Source organism: Podarcis bocagei (assembly GCF_964188305.1).
Source record: "Podarcis bocagei genome assembly, chromosome: 7".
NCBI lineage: Eukaryota > Metazoa > Chordata > Lepidosauria > Squamata > Lacertidae > Podarcis > Podarcis bocagei.
Genome location: NC_138132.1, coordinates 2,928,890 through 2,950,820, shown reverse-complemented (window position 1 = coordinate 2,950,820; position 21,931 = coordinate 2,928,890).

Here is a 21,931-nt window from a genome sequence, read left to right as displayed (position 1 = left end):
CCATGTGTTGTTAGGGCAAGGAGAGTCCTGTTTGATCAGGCGAGTGGCCTAGTATGTTAGGATATTGATGTTCCGCTGGTGGGCTGGAGCCATTCCCTTGGATGCATCGCAACAGGTGGAGACCTGGGGTCTGTGGCTCCAGGTGCACAATTTTGAGGAGGTGCAAACCAGGCGCCCCCATGTAGGTGTTGGCTTCTGTGGGGATCCCCACCCTGCCCAGGCACATCCTGCTGGGCCCCATCCCCGGCTCCCTGTCCTTCCCTGCCTACCGCCAGGGGTCTCTGGGCCCCGGAGCCCAGCCTGTTTTTGCCATGTGCCCGGCCTCCTCGCTGAATGGCCACACGGCCGGCATTCACTCCTGTATCAAAAAGCTAGAAGATGCTCAGAGGAGGAAAACCAAGACGATGGTGGAAATCAAGCCTTACGAGGAATGATTTAGGGACTTGAAAATGTTAGCCTGGAGAAGAGAAGACCGAGAAGGGGCACAATAGCCACCTTCAGATATCTGCAAGCGCTGTCACATGCAAGATGGAGCCTGCTTGTTTTCTCCTGCTCCGGAGGGAAGGACCCAAATCGAAGGATTCAAACAACAAAGAGATTCTGGCTAAACGTTAGGAAGAACTTTATGGTGGTAAGAGCCATTTGTCAGTCGAATGCACTCCCTTAGAAGGTTGTGGAGTCCCCTTCATTTGTGGTTTTTAAACAGAGGTTGGATGGACATCTCTCAGGGATTCTGCATCACAGGTAAAGGTACCCCTGACCCTTAGGTCCAGTCGCAGAAGACTCTGGAGTTGCACGCTCATCTCACTCTATAGGCCGAGGGAGCCAGCGTTTGTCCACAGACAGTTTCCAGGTCATGTGGCCAGCACGACTAAGCCGCTTCTGGTGAACCAGGGCAGTGCACGGAAACGCCGTTTACCTTCCCACCGGAGTGCTACCTATTTCATAGAATCATAGAATCATAGAATCATAGAGTTGGAATAGACCACAAGGGCCATCGAGTCCAACCCCCTGCCAAGCAGGAAACACCATCAGAGCACTCCTGACATATGGTTGTCAAGCCTCTGCTTAAAGACCTCCAAAGAAGGAGACTCCACCACACTCCTTGGCAGCAAATTCCACTGTCGAACAGCTCTTACTGTCAGGAAGTTCTTCCTAATGTTTAGGTGGAATCATCTTTCTTGTAGTTTGGATCCATTGCTCCGTGTCCGCTTCTCTGGAGCAGCAGAAAACAACCTTTCTCCCTCCTCTATGTGACATCCTTTTATATATTTAAACATGGCTATCATATCACCCCTTAACCTCCTCTTCTCCAGGCTAAACATGCCCAGCTTCCTTAGCTGTTCCTCATAAGGCATCGTTTCCAGGCCTTTGACCATTTTGGTTGCCCTCCTCTGGACACGTTCCAGTTTGTCAGTGTCCTTCTTGAACTGTGGTGCCCAGAACTGGACACAGTACTCCAGGTGAGGTCTGACCAGAGCAGAATACAGTGGCACTATTACTTCCCTTGATCTAGATGCTATACTCCTATTGATGCAGCCCAGAATTGCATTGGCTTTTTTAGCTGCCGCGTCACACTGTTGGCTCATGTCAAGTTTGTGGTCAACCACAACCACAAAGTATTTATCTACTTGCACTTCATGCTTTCGAACTGCTAGGTTGGCAGGAGCAGGGACCGAGCAACGGGAGCTCACCTCATCGCGGGGATTTGAACCGCCGACCTTCTGTTCAGTAAGTCCTAGGCTCTGTGGTTTAACCCACAGTGCCACCCGCGTCTCTGCATCGCAGGAGGTTGGGCTAAATGACTCTTGGAGCCCCTTTGAACTCTCCTATGATTCTTTGACCCCTCTTGATGGCAACCTGCTTTTTTAAAAAATAAAATCTTGCAGGTTTTGTGATGCCTCCAGCTAAATTGCCCTTGCCTGCCCCCCCCCCCCAAATCATTTTAACAGCTCCGGTGCTCACCATGTGTGGAATAGGCAGGCCCTGACTCTGCAACAATGTCACCGAGACTGAGCCTCAGTGGACCCCTCAATGCCAAAGGGAGCTTCGCTTCCATGTGCGCCAGAGACGGTTTGCAAAAAGCAGCGGCGCCATCAAAGCCGGCAGCCTCCCATCTCTTGCGCTCGGCGATTCACTGACACCCAGCTGCTCCATTGTGAGGCACTTATCTGCAGCTGGAAGCTGTGCTGTGAGATGAAGCCCAGTGGAGAGGGAAAGTGTGGGTGCGGAAAACCGGATCGTTAGCAGGGTCAGGATAAAGCAAGCTGGAAAAACGAGAAAGGGAAGCCTTCATCTTGCCTGGGCTGCGTCCACTGCCAGCCTCTGAAACATCGACTGTCGCCTCTCCTGAAAAATGGATATTGCTGAGTTTGAAAAGGTTCAGGAAAGGGAAGCCAATATGATCGAGGGTGTTAATGGAGAAATCTGAGGGCTCCCTTGGACAAAAAACAAGGACACCAGCCAGGAATACCAGAGCAAAACAGCAGCCAGTAGGCTTGGTCTTTATTGGAGACTGTCGCGACAGGACTCCCACCCACAAGATGAAGCAAGATGGAAGTCCTGAACAAAAGGAGACCCCAACTTTTATTAGCTACTAATCCCCCAAGCTACACCCCTAGAACTACCGTACATCACAACTACATCATGACTACATCATTGACACATCACAAAAAGGAGGGGTTGAGGGAGGAGTTGTGGAGGTAACCTGAGTATCTTGTCACCTGCCTGGTTCCTCCTTTCCCCCTCCCCATGAGTCATTTCCAGGAGACAAAGGGGAGTTTGCAGTTTCCTGCCCCCAGAGGGAAGATCTGATCATTGTCCTTTGTTCCAGTCCCTGTTGAATCCACTCCCACATGCAAGTCCTTTGTGTCCTTGATGGTCTTCTGTCTGGGACCATCAAGGTTGGCATGCCAACTGGGCAGGGCTCCTGAGTACGTGTTGGTACGCTCAAAGGATTATGGCCACGCTGTATCAAACCATCCCCCTTTGATAGTCCTTTCTTCACGGAGCAAAATAAAAGTGGAACGGTGTAAATCCAATGTACGGTTGATTTTCTGTGAATTTATAACAGAAACATTGCGTATGTCGTGTGTGAATGTGTGTGTGTCGAGTTTGTACAAACTAAATGATTGGGGGGGGAGGTTTCCTGCAACAAGGGGCGAAGCTACTCCCCTGTGAAGAACGGCTGCAGCCTGGGGCTTTTGAGTTAGGAGCAGAAAGAGGCGACATAATCGAAGCTTATAAAATTCCGCATCAGATAGAGAAAAGTTTCAGATAGAGAAAGCAGATAGAGAAAAGTTTCCCTCCCTGGAACTTGGGGACATCCAACGAAACTGAATGAAGCTGGAAGTTTCAGAACAGACGAAGGAATAATAATAATAATAATAATAATAATAATAATAATAATAATAATAATAATAATTTATTTATACCCCTCCCATCTGGCTGGGTTTCCCCGGCCACTCTGGGCGGCTGCCAACAGAATATTAAAAACACGATAAAACTTCAAACATTAAAAACTTCCCTAAACAGGGCTGCCTTCAGATGTCTTTTAAAAGTCAGATAGTTGTTTATTTCCTGGTGGGATGGCGTTCCACAAGGCGGGCACCACCACCGAGAAGGCCCTCTGCCTGGTTCCCTGTAACCTCACTTCTTGCAATCAGGGAACCGTCAGAAGGCCCTCGGAGCTGGACCTCAGTGTCCAGGCAGAACGATGGTGGTGGAGATGCTCCTTCAGGTATACTGGACTGAGGCTGTTTAGGGCTTTAAAGGTCAGCACCAACACTTTGAATTGTGCTCGGAAACGTACTGGGAGCCAATGTAGGTCTTTCAAGACCGGTGTTATATGGTCTCAGCGGCCGCTCCCAGTCGCCAGTCTAGCTGCCGCATTCTGGATTAATTGCAGTTTCTGGGTCACCTTCAAAGGTAGCCCCACATACAGTGCATTGCAGTAGTCCAAGCGGGAGATGACTAGAGCATGCACCACTCTGGCAAGACAGTCCGCAGCTAGAGAGGGTCGCATCCTGCGTACCAGATGGAGCTGGTGGACAGCTGCCCTGGACACAGAATTGACCTGCACCTCCATGGACAGCTGTGAGTCCAGAATGACTCCCAGGCTGAACACCTGGTCCTTCAGGGACACAGTTACCCCATTCAGGACCGGGGAGTCCCCCACACCCGCCCACACCCTGTCCCCCAAGGGCAGTACTTCTGTCTTGTCAGGATTCAACCTCAATCCATTAGCTGCCATCCACCCTCCAACCTCCTCCAGGCATTCAAGGTGGTCCACAGCACAAAATCAGAATATGAAACCAGAAAGTACATAATCAAAACAAAAACAGCAACAACCCAATCAAAACTATTTAGCTCCATCAATTCAACCAAATGCTTGAAATTGAACCAGTGATACCAGCTTTTCAAAGACTGGCAATCATTCACATCTCCAGCACCCAATTGGCACCCTCTCGCTTCCCAGTGCCCCACCCCCCACCCAGGGTGTGCTACCACCCACTTCTGTACAGTGCCGAATAGATCCCATTTTTTTTTCTAGCTTGTTTCACTTTTCGACTTGTGAAGACAGTTCCGCATTAGAAAACTTTACTCAGACGCGCTTGGAATAAAGTCTTGTTTTCTTCTTTCCCTGTATATCTGCTCCTGGGTTTTCTGACAATAATTTAATATCTCATTGGTTATCCTTTCCGGGATTGTGTAAGTATTCACGCTGCCTCCTGACTCCACGTGGTATTTGATTTGCAGCGCCTGCTATCATAGCCTACAAATCCTCGGGGAATTGTGTTTATTGTCTGTGCTAATGCTGGATATTTTTGGGGGAGGGGTTGCCTACTTAATAAAACAGGCCTGCCCCTGGTCGCTCGATGCCTTTCCTCAAGATGACGCATAAATCCGGAAGGCTTCAGGCGATGGCAGCAGAACCAGCCGCTTATCTGGGGTAGTTAATGAGAAACGTCCTCCTGATCAATAACTGATTGATAGGACGGGAGGCAGTGGTAGCACTAAGCAATGGGTGGATCTGATCACACCCCCATCCCAGAGGGTGAATCGCAGAGTCGGAGGGCATTAGCCCAGTGAATAACTTTATAGGGCACCATTTGCCAACCAATGCCCTCCAGATGTGCTGAGAACTTGGAACCAAGTGAGAACTTGGGACCAAGTCACATAAGACCTGTTTTGCAGAAGCAAAAATTCAGTGTTGTTGTTGCTGCTGTTGTTGTTAATATTAAACCAAGTTTCTGCAACACGGAATGAGGATTTGCAAACGTTATACATTATTGGATGCCTGATGATCATCTTCCAAAGCAACTGCTCTATCCTCAACTTAAGAATGGAAAGCGTAATGCCGGAGGACAACAAAAGAGGTTTAAAGATGCTCTCAAGGCAAACCTTAAAATTTTTAGTATAAACACAATTGAGAATCACTGGCCTGTGAGTGTTCCAGTTGGATAATAGCCTTTACCAAAGGTGTCAGTGATTCTGAAGAAGGAAAAACTCAGGGCGAAAGGGAGAATTGGACTAAGAGGAATGCACATGTGGCAAATCCACACCATGATCAACTCCCGCCTGGAAACCTCTGTCCCTACTGTGGAAGGACGTGTGGGTTCAGAATTGGCCTCCACAGTCACTTACGGACTCCTTGTTAAAACTGTGTTTATGGAAGACAATCTTACTTGGCTACGAGAGATCGCTGAAAAAGAATCATAGAATCATAGAATCCTAGAGTTGGAAGAGACCACAAGGGCCATCGAGTCCAACCCCCTGCCAAGCAGGAAACACCATCAGAGCACTCCTGACATATGGTTGTCAAGCCTCTGCTTAAAGACCTCCAAAGGAGGAGACTCCACCACACTCCTTGGCAGCAAATTCCACTGTCAAACAGCTCTTACTGTCAGGAAGTTCTTCCTAATGTTTAGGTGAAATCTTCTTTCTTGTAAAGAAGAATAATATTCTTTACTTTCTTGTAAAGAATAAAAGAAGAATTGTGAGATGCAGATTTTGCTGAGTGATTTTATTGCACTGAAGCTTCCCGGAATCTTGTCGATATGCCAATAAAGTTTTGAGAACTGAATATGTCTAATCCGTTTTTCAAGAAACCATCCAAGCTGGCAGTCATCACTACCTGCTGGGGGCAGGAGTTCCACAGGTAAACTCTGTGCCGTGTGAAGAAGTCCTTTGGGCTGGGTGTTCATCAGTATGCGGATGATACCCAGCTCTACCTCTCTTTTAAATCAGAACCAGTGAAGGCGGTGAAGGTCCTGACTGATGTTTTAATGTATTTTTAATATTTTGTTGGAAGCTGCCTAGAGTGGTGGGGAAACCCAGCCACATGCGCGGGGTATATAAATAATAAATTGCTGTTGCTGTTGTTGTTGTTAGGTGGTATATAAATTATATATATACATCATCATCATCAATTTGTAGAGCTGAAGAGGGATTGCCCCCCCCCCAAAAAAATTTGGGAACCCCTGCTGTACAGTGGGTCAGGACAAGGTAACTGTTAAGTGGATTTGTAGCTGATTGACTGACTGAACCCAAAGAGTACTCCTTAAATGGTTCCTTGTCCAGTATACCTGAAGGAGCGTCTCCACCCCCATCAGTCTGCCCGGACGCTGAGGTCCAGCGCCGAGGGCCTTCTGGCGGTTCCCTCACTGCGAGAAGCAAAGCTACAGGGAACCAGGCAGAGGGCCTTCTCGGTAGTGGCGCCCGCCCTGTGGAACGCCCTTCCAGCAGATGTCAAAGCGATAAACAACTACCTGACATTCAGGAGACATCTTAAGGCAGCCCTGTTCAGGGAAGTTTTTAACGTGTGACATTTTACTGTATTTTTGGTTTTTATGGAAGCCGCCCAGAGTGGCTGGGGAGGCCCAGCCAGATGGGCGGGGTATAAATAATAAATTATTATTATTATTATTATTGTCATCCTGGGGGAAAGTGACCAGCGGGGTGCTGCAGGCTTCTGTCCTGGGCCCATTGTTGATCAACATCTTTATAAATGACTTGGACGAAAGAATTGAGGGGATGCTCATCAAATTTGCAGATGACACCAAACTGTGAAGGGTAGCTAATGCCAAAGAAGACAGAATCAGGATTCACAACGACATTAACAGATTGGAGAACTGGGCGCAAGCTAACAAAATGGATTTCAGTAGGGACAAATGTCTGGTTCTGCACTCAGTCAGGAAGAATCAGATGCACAAATATAGGATGGGGGACACCTGGCTTACTAGACAGTACATGTGAAAAGGATCTGGGGGTCTTGTTGTGGTTTAGCCGTGTCCGCCTCTTCGTGACCCCCTGGACCAGAGCACGCCAGGCACTCCTGTCTTCCACTGCCTCCCGCAGTTTGGTCAAACTCATGTTTGTAGCTTCGAGAACACAGTCCCACTTTTGCAGGGAGTCTTCTCTTCTCATGAGGGGGCCAAAGTCTTGGAGCCTCAGCTTCAGGATCTGTCCTTCCAGTGAGCACTCAGGGCTGATTTCCTTCAGAATGGAGAGGTTTGATCTTCTTGCAGTCCATGGGACTCTCAAGAGTCTCCTCCAGCATCATAATTCAAAAGCATCCATTCTTCAGCAATCAGCCTTCTTTGTGGTCCAGCTCTCACTTCTATACATCACTACTGGGGAAACCATAGCTTTAACTATACGGACCTTTGTTGGCAAGGTGATGTCTCTGCTTTTTAGCGGACCACAAACTGAACATGAGAATTGTGATGCAGCAGCAAAAAAAAACCCAACAAACCAAACTAACTAACTAACGCTATTCCAGGCTGCATCAACAGAAATCTAGTATCCCGATCAAGGGAAGTCATAGTCCCACTCTATTCTGCCTTCTTCAGAACCCATCTGGAATACTGTGTCCAGTTTTGGGAACCACAATTTAAGAAGAATGTTAACAAGCTAGAATGTGTTCATAGGAGGGCAACTAAGATATTCAATGAACTGGAAGCAAAGCCCTATGAGGAATGGTTGAAGGAGCTAGGTTCGACTGAATTTTGTACATTCTCTGGTCAATGTGCATAGCCTCCATGGAACATGCTCTTTTCTCCTGGTTCCTTGCTCAAAAGTGTGCAACCTGCACTCCTGTCCCACTGCCTAATCTTTCAAGACCCACAGAATCACAGGGTCATCTAGTCCAATCCTAGATTGGACAGTAAGAGCTGTTCGACCGTGGAATTTGCTGCCAAGGAGTGTGGTGGAGTCTCCTCCTTTGGAGGTCTTTCAGCAGAGGCTTGACAACCATATGTCAGGAGTGCTCTGATGGTGTTTCCTGCTTGGCAGGGGGTTGGACTCGATGGCCCTTGTGGTCTCTTCCAACTCTAGGATTCTATGATTCTGCAATGCAGGAATCACAGCTGTCCCTTCCCCCCACTGATCAGGCAAGCACCGGGAAGAAAAGAGGGGAGGGACCCCCAGATCAAAGTAATCATTTTTTCCTGAAGTGCCCGACTTCCCTTCCCCTTAACATGCAAAGCATTCCTCCCTCTTAAATTTATTTCTTGTGCTGGGCTTGCCTGTCATCAAATTGCACTGCCAAGGAGCTTCTTCGGCCAGATCTCAGCCTCCTCTCCTTTGATTCAGGCCAGGTTGTAGAAGAATCAGTTTGCAAGGCAATCATTCAGGAACCTAGGAATGAAGCGTAGCTTCTGCAGGGGGACTTGAGCCCTGGGCCAAGCTGCTGTTCAAAGTTGAGGAAAAATTAGACTACATGGAGATGGTGGAAATGACTGGCAGAATCCGAGATCAGGGAGAAGAGTTGGTGGAAGAAGACTGGAGGAAATTTAAAATGTATTTGCAGAAATATTTTTGAATGTTGAGGACATTGAAATGAATTGCAGGGGTTTTAGCAACAAGGTAAAATGCAAGATTGGATTAATAAATAGATAGACCAGGGGTCTGCAACCCGCGGCTCCGGAGCCGCATGTGGCTCTTTTACATCTTTGCTGCGGCTCCGGGGTGGATACTAGCGAGGGGAGGAGGCGCATTGTGCACCCCGACACTCCCCACTGTGGCGGGCGCTGTACTGGCTGTGACGTCGCATGGGGACGGTGCGTGCATTAGTCACGCACCGTCCCGACATCACCTTCCCGCCCGCTGTCAGATCGTGGCTCCGGAGATATATTTGTTTTAAATGTTGCAATGGTTTTGCGGCTCCCAGTTGTTGTTTTTTCTTCGGAAACGGGTCCAAGTGGCTCTTTTTGTCTTAAAGGTTGCAGACCCCTGAGATAGACTAACAGGACATGAATTTGCTGAACTAACTTTTAAAAGGGATACAAAAATGGGAGACGCGAGGGAGTCAGGAAAATAAGTTAATCAAAGAGGAGAAATTAAGAAAAGGAATTTTTGTCTTTTTATTTTTTTTTTATAAAATTTTTTATTGCGTTTCTTTCCATAGGTTAACAAATTAGTTTACATAGCAACATGCAAGAAACATTTTTTTTATATATATATACGAAGAAAAAAGAAAGAAAAAAAAAATAAGAAAAAGAAAAAAAAAGTTGAATATCTTTCACGACGTCCTTCAACAATTCACTTTCTTTTGGACCTCCTCACATCCTCTCAACATTGCATTCATTATTCTAACCTGTTCAGCAATTTGTTATCTTGTTTCACGTCTTATTGTACCTTTGAATTTATTATGTTACCAATTTCGAAAGTTTGTAATTTGGTTTTAACACTTTTAATAAACATAATATTTTGTTTCTAACTTATCTCGTTTTTTCATCATTACTTACTTTATCATTTACTTAGGTAAATTGCAGAAGCATAACGTTTCTTAATCTTGCACAATCTTAACATTCAAACAACTTATAGTATTTTTGCAAATAGTCCTTAAATTTTTTCCAGTCCTCCTCCATTGTTTCTTCGCTCAGATCTCGAATTCTGCCAGTCATTTCTGCCAACTCCATATAGTCCATCAACTGCGTCTGCCAGTCCTCCAGTGTGGGTAAATCTGGTGTCTTCCAGAGCTTTGCAATGAGGATCCTTGCTGCTGTGGTTGCATACATAAACAAGGTTCTGTCCTTCTTTAGCACCTTCCGGTCCACCATGCCCAGGAGAAAGGCCTCTGGTTTCTTGGAAAAGGTATATTTAAATACCTTTTTCAACTCATTATATATCATTTCCCAGAAGGCCTTTACTTTCGGGCAGGTCCACCAGAGGTGAAAGAATGTCCCTTCTGCCTCCTTACATTTCCAACACTTATTATCAGACAGATGATATATTTTAGCCAGCTTGACTGGGGTCATGTACCACCGGTATACCATTTTCATAATGTTCTCTTTCAAGGCACTACATGCCGTGAATTTCATACCGGTGTTCCATAACCTTTCCCAGTCCTCAGACATAATGTTGTGTCCTACATCCTGTGCCCATTTTATCATAGCAGATTTAACTGTCTCATCCTGTGTATTCCATTTAAGCAGCAAGTCATACATTCTCGAAAGTACCTTAGTCCTTGGTTCTAGTAACTCCGTCTCCAGTTTCGATTTCTCCGTCTGGAAACCCACTTTTTTATCCATTTTAAATACCTCTTGAATTTGAGCATAGTGTAACCAATCTCGCACCTTACTTTTTAATTTGTCCTGGCTTTGGAGCTTCCAATTGTCTCCAACTCTTTCAATTAATTCCCAATATTTTGGCCAGTAGGCCTCCATATTGGGCCTTTTTTTAGAGATCTTGGCTTCCACTGGTGATAACCACCTCGGGGTCTTACTTTCTAATAAGTCCTTATACTTCATCCAGACGGCAAAAATTGATTTTCTGACAATATGGTTTTTAAACAGTTTGTGAACCTTCGCCTTGTCATACCACAAGTATGCATGCCAACCATAAACATTGTCAAACCCTTCCAGATCTAGGACATCGGTGTTTTCCAACAGAAACCAGTCCTTCAGCCAGCAGAAGGCTGCAGCTTCGTAGTATAACCTTAAATCCGGCAGGGCAAACCCCCCTCTTTCTTTTGAGTCAGTTAGTATTTTGAATTTTATTCGGGGCTTTTTGCCCTGCCAGACAAACTTAGAGATGTCCTTCTGCCATTTTCCAAAACATTCCATTCTGTCCACAACCTGAAGGGAATTTTTGTCTTTTTATATGTGTTTTTTTCTTTTCTTTTTTGTGTTTAATGTTTGTATTTCTGTATTTTGTAATTTTGTATCTTTTTTGTTTTTTGTATTTTTCTAAACTTTTTTATGGATAAAACCTAATAAAATATAATTTTAAAAAAAACAAAGTTGAGGAAAAATAAAGAAGTCAACTTCATGGGTGTAGCCGGGGCGGGGCGCAGAGGTGCAGCTAGCCCCCCCCCCCATCAAGTTAATAAATAAAAATATTAAACTAACTGACCAACTGCAGCACAGACAACTCTGTTCTGTCCTCCTCACAACATTGTTAACGGAGAAATCTGAGGGCTCCCTTGGACAAAAAAACAAGGACCCCAGCCAGGAATACCAGAGCAAAACAGCAGCCAGTAGGCTTGGTCTTGATTGAAGACTGTTGCGACAGGACTCCCACCTGCCACCAGGTGGAACAAGATGGAAGTTCCAAACAAAAGAAGACCCCAACTTTTATTAGCTACTACAGCCCTAAGACTACATCATAACTACATCATGACTGCATCACTGACACATCACAAAGAGGAGGGGTTCAGGGAGGAGTTGTGGTGGTAACCTGAGTATCTTGTCACCTGTCCGGTTCCTCCTTTCCCCCTCCCCATGATTACATTCCTGAGGACAAAGAGGAGTTCACTGTTTCCTGCCCCCAGAGGGAAGGGCTGGTCACTGTTCTTTGTTTCAGTCCGTACGGAATCCACTTCCATATGCAGGTCCTTTGTGAGTGTAATGATCTTCTGTCTAGGACCATCAAGGTTGGCATGCCAACTGGGTAGGGCTCGCTGCGGGCTTGGGGGATTATGGCTGCCTTGTGTCAAGTCTCCCCCCTTTGATAGTCCTTCCTTCATGGTGTAAAATAAAAGTGGAAGGGTACAGATCCGATGTACGGCTGATTTTCTATGAATTTATAACAGAAGCGTCGCATATGTCGTGTGTGTGTGTCGTGTTTGTACAAACTGAATGATTAGGGGGGGTTCCTGCAACAACATAAAGCCTGCACCCCTAAAATAAATCCTGGCTATGCCTATGGTCGACTTCTCACAAGTGGGGGGGGTTCCTGTGGGGCTCCAGCCCCCATCACCCCAGACCATTGACCACGGTGGCCGGAGACTGTTGGGCAGCCAGGATCAGAGAGAAGTTTCCCTCCCTCTCCCATAACACTAACTTGTGGTCACCCAAGGAATTCCTTCTTCATACAATTGTTGTTCTCCCTTTGTGTGCAAGAAAAGTAATTAAGTTATCCTATTTTTCCAGACCCCAACCTGAATGTTTGTTTTTATTGTGCTAATGACAAAACCAAGCAGCTTATAATCTTCATTGCCTTTGTACGTGCAATATAACTAAATATCATTGGCTAGGCCAATTTCTTTTATTTTATGTGTAATTCTAAACTGTTACATTATCCAGACTTCCTTGTGTTACTTGTGAAATGTACAGTATGTGTAAATGTCTTATTTTGGTTTGGTACTAGTCTTAACAAATTGAACCTCACCTGGAGTACTGTGTCCAGTTCCGGGCACCACAATTCAAGAAGGACACTGACAAACTGGAACGTGTCCAGAGGAGGGCAACCAAAATGGTCAAAGGCCTGGAAACGATGCCTTATGAGGAACGGCTAAGGGAGCTGGGCATGTTTAGCCTGGAGAAGAGGAGGTTAAGGGGTGATATGATAGCCATGTTCAAATATATAAAAGGATGTCACATAGAGGAGGGAGAAAGGTTGTTTTCTGCTGCTCCAGAGAAGCGGACACGGAGCAATGGATCCAAACTACAAGAAAGAAGATTCCGCCTAAACATTAGGAAGAACTTCCTGACAGTAAGAGCTGTTTGACAGTGGAATTTGCTGCCAAGGAGTGTGGTGGAGTCTCCTACTTTGGAGGTCTTTAAGCAGAGGCTTGACAACCATATGTCAGGAGTGCTCTGATGGTGTTTCCTGCTTGGCAGGGGGTTGGACTCGATGGCCCTTGTGGTCTCTTCCAACTCTAGGATTCTATCCTGTATGTTTAGCACTTGGTGTGGGGGCAACTTTGTAAAATGCAAGGTGAACAAGATTTAAATGAAGACTCCCAAAATATGTATGCAATGAACTGAAACAGCATTGTGGTTTTCTGAACATCACGTGATAAGATCTTAAGAACAAATATGTTTCTTCATACAGTGTAGAGTTAAACTGTGGAACTCGCTGCCACAGGAGGCAGACAGAAGTACGGCTCTTCTTTTCGGACCTCCAGGTCCAGAGGCAGTCTGTCTAGATTCCTAGGTCCTTAGGGGTATTGGACCAGTGTGAGAAGAAGATGCTGGACTAGGTGAGCTATCGGTGTGATCCAGTATCTGGGCTCTTCTCATGTTCTTCAGGTCCCCAACCTCAACCTCTGGCAGCATTTCCAGGTAGGGCTATGAAAGACTCTTCTTTTGCCTTCAGGTAGGTGTTGGTCTGACGCAGTCAAAATAAATAAAAATAAAGAAATGGTCCAGTAGCACCTTAGAGACCAACCAAGTTTGTTCTGGGTATAAGCTTTCATGTGCATGCACACGAAAGCTTATACCCAGAACAAACTTAGTTGATCTCAAGTGAGAGCTGGACCATCAAGAAGGCTGATCGCCGAAGAATGGATGCTTTTGAATTCTGGTGCTGGAGGAGACTCTTGAGAGTCCCATGGACTGCAAGAAGATCAAACCTCTCCATTCTGAAGGAAATCAGCCCTGAGTGCTCACTGGAAGGACAGATCCTGAAGCTGAGGCTCCAAGACTTTGGCCACCTCATGAGAAGAGAAGACTCCCTGGAAAAGACCCTGATGTTGGGAAAGATGGAGGGCCCAAGGAGAAGGGGATGACAGAGGACGAGATGGTGGGACAGTGTTCTCGAAGCTATGAACATGAGTTTGACCAAACTGCGGGAGGCAGTGGAAGACAGGCGTGCTCTGGTCCAGGGGGTCACGAAGAGTCGGACATGACTAAATGACTAAACAACAACAAGATGCTACTGGACAATTTTTTAAATATATATATATATATATATATATATATATATATATATATATATATATATATATATATTCCTCTTCTGCCTGTGACTTGGTGTGTGTGGTGGCGGCCTTGCCAGCTGCTTTGCAGCTAATACTCATTTAGATGGTCTGATTCATTAGAAGGCATCTTCTGATGAGTCCCAGTTGGTGTCTGCCAACAGCAACACACCCCCCCCTCCAGCATTAGCTAATCCCCTCTAGGCCCTGCAAAGAGTGACTCAGGGAGGGAGAATGAGGCAAGATCAGGAGTATCTGCCTGGTGATGGGGGGTGTTTTCTTCTGGTTCCTGGTAAGCACAGACTTCTGGGAAGGAGTCTGCAACTGTGCCATTCCCAGATTTGTCCTCGTGACATCACTTCTGCCTGCTGTGCATATGTAGTGTGGCTTTCATTGAATCCTGGAGTTGGAAGGGAACCCCAGAGGTCATCTAGCCCAACCCGCTGCAATGCTAAATAATCCCTGAGAAACAGCCACCCCAAACTCAAAAACCATTCCGGACACCTGGGTCCCCACCCCTGCTTTTAGTTTCCTGCCCCAGCTTGCACCGTTGTGCATCCCAGGTCGTTGCAGAGCAGCGGAAACGAATCCAGCTATTGAGGGGTGGCCCCGTCGTAGAAACAGGGAGCTGTAATGCTCTGGATCCATTCCAATCCGGCTTCCGCTCTGGTCATGGGACCGAAACGGCTCTGGTCGCCCTAACAGATGATCTCCGTAGGCAGCTGGATCAAGGCGGGTTGGGGCTGCTGATTCTTTTAGACCTGTCAGCAGCCTTCGACATGGTCGATCACCCAACTCTATCTGTTGATGGATGGCCATCCTGACTCGGCCCCAGACACACTGACCAGATGTTTGGAAGCTGTGGCTGGATGGTTACGTGGGAGCCGGTTGAAGTTAAATCCTTCAAAGACAGAGGTCCTGTGGCTGGGTTGGGAAGATATGGGATTGGGGGGGCAACTCCCATCTCTTGTGGGGGCGCAATTAGTGCCAGCACCGTCCATTAAGAGTTTGGGTGTAATCTTGGACACCTCCCTTTCCAAGGAGGCGCAGATGGCAGCTATAACAAAGGCGGCGTTTTTTCATCTCCGCCAAGCTAAGCAGTTGGCTCCTTACCTCTCTCGCCCTGACCTAGCCACTGTGATCATGCGACGGTCACCTCCAGACTGGATTATTGTATCTCGCTCTACATGGGGCTGCCCTTGAGACTGACCCAGAAACTCCAGCGGGTGCAGAATGCCGTGGCAAGACTCCTTACGGGGTTCTTACCGTGAAATCACATCCACCCAGTGCTTTACCAACTGCACTGGCTCCCAGTGGAGTACAGGGTCAGGTTGAAGGTGCTGGTTTGAACCTTTAAAGCCCTAGGACCCTCATACCTACGGGACCGCCTCTCCATGTCCCATGGAGGACCTTACAGTCTTCAAATAAAAACATTTTGAAGATCCCAGGCCACAGGGAGGTTAGGCTGGCCTCAACCAGAGCCAGGGCCTTTTCAGTACTGGGCCCGACTTGGTGGAACGCTCTGTCACAAGAGACCAGGGCCCTGCAGGACTTTACATCTTTCCGCAGGGCCTGCAAGACAGAGCTGTTCCACCAGGCCTTTGGCCAAGGCACAGTCTGACCCCCTCCTTTGGTAATCCTCACAGAACTCTAGCCCAATGGTTGCCATTAATTTGATTTTGAATTGATTTTAAAATGAATTGATTTTAGAATGTTGTGTTACTTTTATTGTTGTTAGCCGCTCTGAGCCTGGCTTCAGCTGGGAAGGGTGGGATATAAATAAAATTTTATTATTATTATTATTATTATTATTATTATTATTATTATTATTATTATTATTATCACTGCAATGCAGGAACCCCAGCTAAACAATCCCTGAGAAACAGCCACCCCAAACTCAAAAACAATTCTGGACACCTGGGTCACCATCCCTGCTTCTACTTTCCTGCCCCAGCTTGCATCGTTGTGCATCCCAGGTCGTTGCAGAGCAGCGGAAAGGAATCCAGCTATTGAGGGGTGACCCCGTCGTAGAAACGGGGAGCTGTAATGTTGAAAAGGGATCCATCTAGTCCAACCGCCCTGCGATGCTGGAATCACAGCCAAAGCATCCCTGGAAGGTGGCTCGGTCCTTTTCTGACATCCTTGCTGGCCCAGCCCAGTGGTACCCATGGAGCAGGAGGAGGCAATGTTGCCTAGCAACCAGAATGCACTCCAAAAGCAAACAAGGGAGCCCTGGACCACCACCACCTCCACCACTCAAACTGGGCCACAGCCCATATAAAGTGTTTGTAGAATGGGTAGGCAGAGAGAGAGAGAGAGAGAGAGAGAGAGAGAGAGAGAGAGAGAGCGCCATGGCAGCTCTGATTTGGAAACGAGAGATGCTTCCCCGTGAAGCAGGCGCTGATCAGGGAGGGCTTTGTTTGCCTGAAGGAGAGCGGTGCCAATTAGTATCGCATCCTAGCCTCCAGGCTGTAATTAGCAATCCAGGTCATCTCTCTTGACATATCTTATTTTCGTGTTGTTGGGGGGGGAGAGAAAAGGTAAGCACTGGGCGGCAATTGGCAAACAGGGTAGAGTCTGACTGAGCAGTTGCCAGAGAGAGAGAGAGAGAGAGAGAGGAAGGAAGGAAGGAAGGAAGGAAGGAAGGAAGGAAGGAAGGAAGGAAGGAAGGAAGGAAGGAGATAGGAATCAGCCCTTGGTTTTTCAGATTCTCCTTCCTTCCTTCCTTCCTTCCATGCTGCCAGTCCGTGTGGACATTATTGAGCTTGGATGGGCTACGCCCCTGACTCGGCTCCCTGTGTTCAGATTTTTTTATTTTAAATGGATTTTGTTAAAGTTTTGGAGGAAAGAACACAAAGGTCAATACAGGTTACAGACTCTGCTAACCCAGAAATATTACCTCAGGTTAAGAACTTTGCTTCAGGATGAGAACAGAAATCATGCGGCGGCAGCAGGAGGCCCCATTAGCTAAAGTGGTACCTCAGGTTAAGAACAGTTTCAAGTTAAGAACGGACCTCCAGAACGAATTAAGTTCTTAACCCGAGGTACCACTGTATCAAATATCATTTCATCAAGGATAATATAAAAACTAACCTGAATAAAAACACAAACCAAAAGGAAAAAGAAAGAGGGAATAAAAAAAGAGAACTTCTAATTCTTAGTCTGTCAGCTATAGGTAGAAAATTGTCCAACACATGCATTCCGAGATAACACCAATTAGGGTTGCCATGTGTCCTCTTTTTCCAGACCATGTCCTCTTTTTCAGGGGGGAAATTCAAAACAAATTGCATTTATTTGCTTTGAATGGCCATCATAGCATCCTTTCCTTTGCTCTTCAAAATATGACAACCTTATTTCCTATTTCTATAAACCAATATTATCTTCAGTCCTCAATCCCAGATTATGTCTATAAGGAGTTTCCAATCTTTAGCAAATGTTGATAATGATTTTCTGTGATGAAACACGTCAATTTCTCCATCTCAGTTAAGTCCGATAATTTTAACAACCGTGCCTCTGTAATGACGAATCTTTCCATCCCTATGTTCAGATTGAAGGAGAGTTTTGACTAAACTTGAAACACCTGGAGCAGGAACCGGCAAGCTACTCCAGTATCCCTGCCAAGAAAACTCCATGGACAAAGACAACAGGCATATAAAAGTTATGACGCCGGAAGGCTGATTGCTGAAGAATGGATGCTTTTGAATTCTGGTGCTGGAGGAGACTCTTGAGAGTCCCATGGACTGCAAGAAGATCAGACCTCTCCATTCTGAAGGAAATCAGCCCTGAGTGCTCACGGGAAGGACAGATCCTGAAGCTGAGGCTCCAAGACTTTGGCCACCTCATGAGAAGAGAAGACTCCCTGGAAAAGACCCTGATGTTGGGAAAGATGGAGGGCACAAGGAGAAGGGGACGACAGAGGACGAGATGGTGGGACAGTGTTCTCGAAGCTACCAGCATGAGTTTGACCAAACTGCGGGAGGCAGTGGAAGACAGGAGGGCCTGGCGTGCTCTGGTCCAGGGGGTCACGAAGAGGCGGACAGGACTAAACGACTAAACAACAACAAAGCTTAGTGCATGGGTGTGAACTTCTCCAGGTACTTGAAAGCAGGTGAGCGACCATCTTCCTTCCTTCCTTCCTTCCTTCCTTCCTTCCTTCCTTCCTTCCTTCCTTCCTTCCTTCCTGTGCATTCTGACAAACGCCAAAGGTTCCCTCTGTAAATGTGTAGTTTTTGTTCTGCAAATCTCCTTCTTAGAGGAGCTTGCCTTGCTCCCTCTAAGTACGGACACTGTCTCATCCAGACAGGGGGAGAGGCCTTTTCGGGTCTGCATCTCCCGCTGATGCTTCACCACAAAATGTTTCCTGTCATTCCTCCCTGACTTTTTTTTTATTTTTCTGCCGCCTCCCAATGGTTCCTGTCGCGTTTTGTCTTTGATAGTGATTGACACCTTGATTGTGCTCTATCGTTCCTGACTCTTTTGTGGTGAGCTGCTTTGAATTTTTGGCATCTGAAGGAAAGCGGGGATCCGTCCTTAAGATGCTCGGCAGCTGTAATTTGCACTCCTAGAGAACCTGGAATTTGAAATTAAAACCAAACGAGGCAGCCTCTGATTCTTGCTCCCTCCACCAATTGTAATTTGCTGCGCTCAAGTTGGGGTACATGGTCCTCCCCTTCCTCATTCAATTTCCACAACACCCCTGTGAGGTAGGTCAGGTTGAGGGGCAGTGACTGGGCCCCATGGTCAACAAGGGGACTGCAGGGCCAAGTGGGGTGGGGGTGTCAAATCCTCATCTCACATTCTAACCACTAAGCAACGCTGCCTTTCCACAAATATCCACCTGTCAGCAGCTCTGGGTGACTCTTCAGACACCCTAGACTGACACCCAGTTCCCCACATATCCAACATGTGGGTATTGTAATAAACGAAAATCTGCCCTTATTCCCTTATGGGAGACACAAGAGCCCTTATAGAGTCCTTTGTAGGTTCTCCATCGGTCGGAGAAAATAACAGAGGCCAACCAGAGAATATTGAGAAGCAAAGCAGCTTGTAAGCCTGATCTTTATTGAACTGTTGCAACAGGGTGCTCCCCTCACACGCAGGAAAGGAGGAGGACCCAGAAAAATGGCGCGCAAGGCCTTATATAGATAGTTTATATGCCCTGCCCTGGAGCTCCAGACCACCCCTCCATACATCATACACACATCACAGAAGGTGTATAATCTAAGACCACCACCCCTCCATACATCATCCCTACATCACAGAAAAGGCGGTCTACAACAGAAATCTGAGTGCGTTGTTTATCTCCTGTCTGGCAGGTTACCTATTAATGCTCACTTGACTGGATACCCTGGGGAGCCAGTCTTTTGCCATGACAAATACTTAGTTCCTGAGCCAGGTCACAGGCTCACCCTATTCAAACACAGACAGACATACCCTTAAGACAGGATTTGTGAAGGAAAAGACAATGGGGAGGCGTTTCCATTTTCCTTTGACTTTGCAGAGAAAACATTTGGTCAGCTTGGGAGTCAAAATGGTTTCAGGTCGGTCTTCCTGTGCTGATCTATGTACGTGCTTGGTTGGTACATTTATTATATATATAAGACCTTAAATTTCATTTATGACATCCACAAATATCCACCTGTCAGCAGCTAGGCATGGGTGGCTCTTTAGACACCCCCCAGACTGACACCCAGTTCCCCACATATCCAACTTGTGGGTATCCACTGTGAGTACAGGAAACTGGACTAGATGGGCCCTTGGCCTGATCCAGCGGTTGGGCTTTTCTTAGGTTCTTACGGAGCCTCCAGCTCCAGAGGCAGTCTATCTGGATCCCTAGGTTCTTTGGGGCATTTGGCCACTGATCGCTTGCTCCCTGTTTTCGGGGCGGGGGGTTGTTTCCGACCTCCCTTCAGCCTCCGAGTAACACCCCAAGCTGATAAACAAGCCCAGGAGGAGACTTTTAAGCAGGGTGGTTGTGTTAGGCGAGCTGCCTTGAGCGCTGTGATTTTTGTCAAAGCCAGATTCATAGGGAGCCAAGCTGGTTGTGTCTCCACCACCCACTAGGGTGTTAATGAGGCCGTGACAAGTTGCTGGGCTGGAAGCAGAATGTAATTAAAGGGTCTTTCCACACTGAACCACGGAGGGTCCTTTTTTAAAATCACTGCAATTCACTGGTGTCTGCGGTGTCAGACCAGGCCTCCAAAATGAGAAATCTAGGAGGTTGGTTATCCAGGTCTGGACTAGAGAGCTTTTGGCAGCAACAGTTCGCGCAGAGAGAGACTGAAATATACTCAGAGTCGAGTGTGGATTTCATGCTCTTTATTCAGCTCATAGTAGTGAGGCATTAAAGTTCCCCCCAAATATCTGCTTTGTATACATTATTTACACAATGGGTCACACATGACTGGCTAATTCTGGGATTCTCCTGTAGGCCAATCAGGTTGCGGGTTCAATTCCACCTGGAGCTGGATTGGGTGGCTCCTGCGGACCAATCATACTGCTGCATTTTTCTAGGACCAGTCAGACTGCTGCTTTATTCAACTCAATACATAACAGAGACCATTTCAACCGGCTAATAACAAAACCACCTTCGTCTCTGAATTTTCCCCTGGAAAGGAAGCCAGATCCACCGGCCGGACACCCTCAGAACACTTGCCAAATAGTCCGCTATCTCTAATTGGACACCAGTTATATTGAATCTCCCTCTTTGACTCGGAGTCCTCTTTGGGAGCTGACATGCAATGGGGTGTTTCTGTGGAATGTGGCAGGTGTGGGGGATTCCCTGGTCCTGAATGGGGCAACTGTGCCCCTGAAGGACCAGGTGTGCAGCCTGGGAGTCATTTTGGACTCACAGCTGTCCATGGAGGCACCGGTCATTTCTGTTTCCAGGGCGGCTGTCTGCCAGCTCCATCTGGTACGCAGGATGAGACCCTATCTGCCTGCGGACTGCCTGGCCAGAGTGGTGCATGCTCTGGTTATCTCCCGCTTGGACTACTGCAATGCGCTCTGCGTGGGGCTCCCTTTGAAGGTGATTTGGAAACTACAACTAATCCAGAATGCGGCAGCCAGACTGGTGACGGGGAGTGGCCGCCGAGACCACATAACACCGGTCTTGAAAGACCTACATTGGCTCCCAGTACGTTTCCAAGCACAATTCAAAGTGTTGGTGCTGACCTTGAAAGCCCTAAACGGCCTCAAAGGCCCAGTATACCTGAAGGAGCGTCTCCACCCCCATTGTTCTGCCCGGACACCGAGGTCCAGCTCCAAGGGCCTTCTGGCAGTTCCCTCGCTGCGAGAAGCCAAGTTACAGGGAACCAGGCAGAGGGCCTTCTCGGTGGTGGCACCCGCCCTGTGGAATGCCCTCCCATCAGATATCAAAAACAACAACTACCAGACTTTTAGAAGACATCTGAAGGCAGCCCTCTTTAGTGAAGCTTTTAATGTTTGATGTATTACGGTATTTTAATATTTTGTTGAAAGCTGCCCAGAGTGGCTGGGGAAGCCCAGCCAGATGGGCGGGGTTTAAATAATAAATTATTATTATTATTATTATTATTATTATTATTATTATTATTAATCCCGCCTGACAGCTGCGGTGGCTTCTGAAGTTTTCGTCATCGGACACCAATTCAGAATAAATCCAGGGGGGTTAGTGGGGGTCCATGGCAGACCCTTTGCTCCTTGTGCAAGCATGCACAAACATACCCCACACCCCAGGAATGGCTTCGTGGGCTGGTCCCGGGGGCTAACTGAGAGGCGAGGTCCGAGTCCAGTCTGAGGTCGAAG